This window comes from Arachis hypogaea, chromosome 12 (assembly GCF_003086295.3).
Source record: "Arachis hypogaea cultivar Tifrunner chromosome 12, arahy.Tifrunner.gnm2.J5K5, whole genome shotgun sequence".
Classification (NCBI taxonomy): Eukaryota; Viridiplantae; Streptophyta; class Magnoliopsida; order Fabales; family Fabaceae; genus Arachis; species Arachis hypogaea.
The window spans coordinates 11,907,874-11,913,873 of NC_092047.1; positions in this window are offsets into that span (position 1 = coordinate 11,907,874).

Genomic DNA, 6,000 nt, shown 5'->3' on the forward strand with positions numbered 1-6,000 from the left:
GCTAGTTGTTCATACATAACTGAATCAAAATCTCAAGCAAACAACAATAATTCAACAATAATTTAACATAAACTCATTCAAATTCAAGCAATAATCAACTAAATCAACATTCACTTATCAAACTCATATTTAATTATTATAAAGTTACCAAACCCTACCTCCATACGAAATCAAACTAACGGGACCTCTGAAAAAGTTTTCTGACCGAATTGCTGAAGGAAAAAGCGTCAGAAATCGTCTGTGATTCCTAGAATTCCTGTTAACCGAACTCAAGGGGTAGGGGAGCTACGTCACCGTCGACTTCCACCGAACAAAAATAACGTCAATGCGTAGAGAAGGAAGATACAAACACTTTTACCGGATTAGATTTTCTATTGGAGTTACGGATTTTAAGAAATTAAAACCAAAAGCTCTCGGTTTCATGGAGCTTACGTCCCTCTCTCTCTATTTCTTTTCCAAGTGGTTCGGTGAAGAAGTAAAGGGAACGACGAATAATGGAATGAAAGGTGATCATGTGTCATTAGTGCTTTGCTTATATAAAGGAAACGTGGCATTCGTTTATATATATATATACATGCATAAATTTCATTTTCTTTTCTTTTGTTTCTTCAGAAGGCTTCGGTAATAATAATAATAATAATAATAATAATAATAATAATAATAATAATAATAATAATTATAATAATAATAATAATAATAATAATAATATGAATAAATAGTTTTTTTAAAAATTACATCTCAATATAATATATTAGTTTATAAATAGTTAACTATTTAATTTTAAAAAAATACGGGATCTTACATCTTATCCCACTTATAAAAATTTTCGTCCTCGAAAATTGATATAAATTGAAAAAGTTTCATACTAACTTTCCTTTTAAGCATGTGTTATGTTTTATATATGCATACATATGGATATAAGCCATGCTTCTTTTTTCTTTTCTTATGGCTTTATTCTTTCTTCCTTTGATTCTAAATGGTTCCGTGAATGATAAGAAAATATAGTAATATAACATAATATAGTAATTATAATAATAGAATGAAACTAAATAATAATAATAATAGTAATAATAATAATAATAATAATAATAATAATTCTTTTATTTATTTTTTTTGAATATTTTATTATAATAATAAAAATAATTTAAAAATCTTAATAAATTTTAAATTCAAAGTATTATAAAATTTAATTAAATTATTTTTAGGAGAATAAATTTTTTAAATAAAATAATAAATTATTATTTAATTTTTTTAAAATTCGAGGTGTTATATCCCACCCACCTTACAAAAATTTTCGTTCTCGAAAATTCGTACAAACAAAAGATATTTCATACTACTTTATTTTTTAAACACATTTAAGGAAGAAGCAAAAATATCTCAGCATATATACATATATACAACTTTCAAATACTTTGATGGTCATATGGCATAACAAGGGTAGAAATGTGGTTGCAAAGTAAAAGTAACAAGGCAGATTCGATATAAGAGATAACATGGTTCGATCATGTGATGGTAAGGCAAGATAACGAAATGTTATAAAACATGCATGGGGTTAAAATGATGTGCTTAACGTCCACACACTAATCTAATCTCACACCAACTGTAGGCTTCAATTCCAAACTTCAACCTGAGGTATATTCGCCACTCCAAAATGTACTTTAACAAACAGATTATTCGTGAAATTCTCAACCTTATCATATACTTCGCGACCCATTACTGGTCAAAAATCTAACTTCCGCAAACTTCTTCACGGGACTCAAAACCCTAAAACATCCTGTGATGTCGCACGCTTACAAGCTCCACCTTTTGTGTTCACGAAACATATCATAAAGAGCTAACGCACCACTTGCTATGTATAACGGTTGCACGTGACATCAAAACAAATCTCAAGTCACTAAAAAGATACAAGACCTTAGAGAAAGAACAAGCAACTCGGACAAGGTTCACAAAGATTTCAACGATTCACTTTGATGCATTAAACAAGTCCAAAAATTACATCAAAGAATATACGAGTCAAGAAGAGGAGTTTAAATAACACAAGGCAGATATCTAAGAAATTTAAGAGGACATATGCAATTAGGATCAAATGAGAAAGCATATGAATAAGGAACAAGGTTGAAAAATAATTAGTTAACTTTTTAAGAAAGAAATCTCGAATAAGAAACTCTCGGCAAATCTTGAAAGAATAGATTCGTAATCGAGTAGAATCAAGAAATTAACTCCTAATGTTCCCAAAACCCACGATTCACGTTACTTATTACTTCTATGTCGTCTATGATAATCCATTAGTATTTCCATATACATGAATCATTAGTATTAAGTTGGCCAGACCTAATACCATGAGAGATGCAACGGTCGACTAACAGCATTAATCAATAGACAATCATGCATTTGAAACTCAAACTCTTGTCAGTGGGATAAGTCCTACTGCATGACAGACACTCAGAGTATGCAGTAAAACATAGTCAGTCCATTCCCAAGGCTCTAAAATGAGCTCATGATCGTACTAAAAGTCCGAGTGCTACTTACCTCTAAACCTTTTTATTATATACTATCTTTATTTAATATTGAGCCTTCGCGAATACGAACCGAAACTTTAATTAAGAAAACGAAAAGAAACTTTATTTAACGCCACTAAATCACAAAAGTATATATATTCACATAGTATTAAATACATAAACTTATTTCAAGATTCCCAAAAACAAATCCTACCCCTCTAAAAACTCTAACTAACAAGGCGAGGGGAAAACAAATCCTAACAACTCAACTTATAAACATATTCCTCTGTACTCCCGTAACTTGACAATGAGCCTTTGCACCTGTAGCTGAAAGGGGTGGAGGTAGGGGGTAAGAACTGGGAAGTTCTTAGTAGGGTCGGGGTTAGAAGTTAAGTTCATTTTGCCATTATTAACCGACCGCAACTAACAACAAAACACTTATAAGCATGAATAATAAAAGAACTCAGAAGTCAATCAGTCATGCAGCACACACACACAATCACAGAGTTACATAGAACAGAGATATGCGCAAACAAGCATGATGCATGTCTATTCCTATCACAGGTAATGAGCTCATTTGTCGGTTTCGACCCGCACCCGACGCAATCCGACTCGCAAGTCAGATAAGGCATTCCAGCGGCATAACCTCTGCAAGTTTCTACTTTTTGCAGGCGCTGATTCTCCAGCTGAAGTATGCCGAACATGACCTCTGCAAGTACTTGCAGGCGCTGATTCTCTAGCTGAAGCATGTGACACTTTCTCCTGGAAGCCATTCCCTATACACGGGCATTCCCGTACAATTTCTCACATAAAACTCACGGCTTAACATTTTCACATCAACACTATAAATATTTACTTTCCGTCACCCTCTTGTGACCTTTTAATTATTTCATAATCACACGTGCCGGTTTGTCTTCTCTTTTTCTTTTAAAACCAAAACTAATCCCCCTTTTCTTTTTAACACAAATTCTTTAACATTTTCCAAGATGTCGCCAAATAGAATCATTCAATAAAAACTCAATTACTTTTAAAGTTCACTAAAATTCCTCCAAATAAAATTCTCGAGTCAAATTCAAAACATCAGTCCCTTTTCATTTTCAAATCAAACTTAAACATAGTACTTTTCTTAAATAATTTAAAATCATAAAATAATTCTTTTCTAAATAAATCGAACTTAGAATATATACTTTTCTTAAATAAATTAAATTCGACATATAACTATTTTCTGAATAAATCGAAAATCAAATAATACAATTTCTCAAATCCAATCGTTTCTTCTAAATAAAATTTCAAATAAATTCTTAAGGTTTATAACAAAATCTTGGCGGCACCTCCCCTAAAATCCGGACTCTGCCACCCTTCTCGGGTTCCATCCAAACTATTTTCCACACTCTTCTCAAATCATTTTCAATAAATCAAACCGGCAACTTTTAACATTTTCAAATTATCCTACCGTAATCCAGAAATCATAATCATTAGAATAACTCAGTTCCTGGCTGCACTTAAATCTTTCAAACCTCAAACTTATCATAAATATCAATATAAATTAAATTGACAGGTAATCACAACATCAATTCACTTATCAAATACCAATTTAACCGGTGAAAATTTATTAAAACCCTACCTCCGTACAGAAATTACAACAACGAAAACTCTAGAGAAACTTTTCGTCCGAGCTGCTAAAGAGAAAAACGCCAAAAATCGTCTGTGCCTCCTAGAACTCCAATTGGTCGAACTCAAGAAAAAGAGGAGTTACATCACCATCAACTTCTACCGGACAAAAATAATACCAATGTGTAAAGAAGAAAGATACGAACACTTTTACCGGACTGGATTTTTAATTGGAGTTACGAATCTCAAAAAATCGAAACCAGAAGTTTTACGGTACCATGGTTTCTCTCATTCTCTCTCATGCACGGTTTTCTTTCTCTCTCGGTGCATTCTTTTCTTTCTTAACGCTAAAAGGGAGAAATGAGATGCTGAAGATGATGATTAATAAAAATTAGGAAGCTTAGGTGTCGTTAGTTTATATATATATAAACAAATATGTGTCATGGAAGGAATATCATTGGTTTAATAATATACATGCATGCACGCATAAGCCATGTGTTGGCTTTTCTTAACTTTACTATCTTAATGGCTTCGGTCAATAATAATAATAATAATAATAATAATAATAATAATTTCTCTCTTTTTTTTAAATAAAATAATAAATTATGAATAACTACTTATTTAATTTTTTAAAAATTCGAGGTGTTATATTCCACCCACCTTATAAAAATTTTTGTCCTCAAAAATTGATATAAGATGGAAAAGATTCATGCATTTTTCCTTTTTAAACATGTCAAAGAAAAACAAAAAGATTTAACATGTTCAGTTTTCAAACGTGAGGAAAATAATATCGCATGAAAATGATTGAAAAAGTGTAGTGTGGTGCAGTGGTTTTATGAGAGGTTTAATGCAAGTTAAACTTAGAATCCAAAGACTTGCAATTTTAGCAAAAAAGCTCAAGTTTGAACAAAGAAATTCAAAATCCAAAAAGAGAATGATTGAACATCACAGATAATGGTTACAAGAATTTGAAAAGATGAGTAGAATCGAAATCAAACATGAGTGCACAAAATAGAAAATTCGTCAGGAAGAGAGTTAAATTGTATCCTAAAGAGAAATCTGAGAAAAGAACTTGGACAGGAACAATAAAAGAAAAGGTAGTAACATAAGTCGAAGCAAATTCAAGCTGAATTACCAGGTTCACAAATATAGATAACCAAGATTCATGACAATGTTTGTGAAGAATTAAAGATTGATTATTGTCCCAAATCTAGCTCAAAATCAAAGGGTACAAGATGCTCGAAGAAGAATATAAGCAATGTCAAGAATAAAAGTTCAGAAAAGATCCATCTGCAAGCGATCTATTTCCTTTAGGCCATTTCAACGAAGAGAACAGTCTGTTTTTTGTGACAACCGTATCTCGCAGAACTATCGTATTTGCTTGTCACATCTAGAAATTGCTCATGGCATAAACAAGCTCATGTTTAATCAAAGAAATACAAAACAAATGTAGATACTGAGAATTATGCGTTGCATTGAAAGAAACTCAAAATCAGATCGAAGGGTAAGGATTTATGAAGAAGTATACAAATAATGATAAGGATGGATAATCAAATCTGGTTTTGAAAAGAATTAAAACAAGGGATGGAGGAGATGAAAAATAAATGAATAAATAGTGAAAGAAAAGATGACACCAAGTTACTTAGCACGAGTAAAGAGTAAACGAATCCAACCCCTAGGACGTAACTTCTAACGTTCCCAAACCTCTTGATTCGCATAACCTATTATTTCTATTTTGTCTATGATAATCTATTAGTGTTTCCATATACATGAATCATTAGTATTAAGTTGGCCAGACCTAATACCATGAGAGATGATTTACTATAATCTCATGATATTAAGTTTGGCCAACTTAATACTGATGATTTGTGTTTACGAAAACACTAATGGG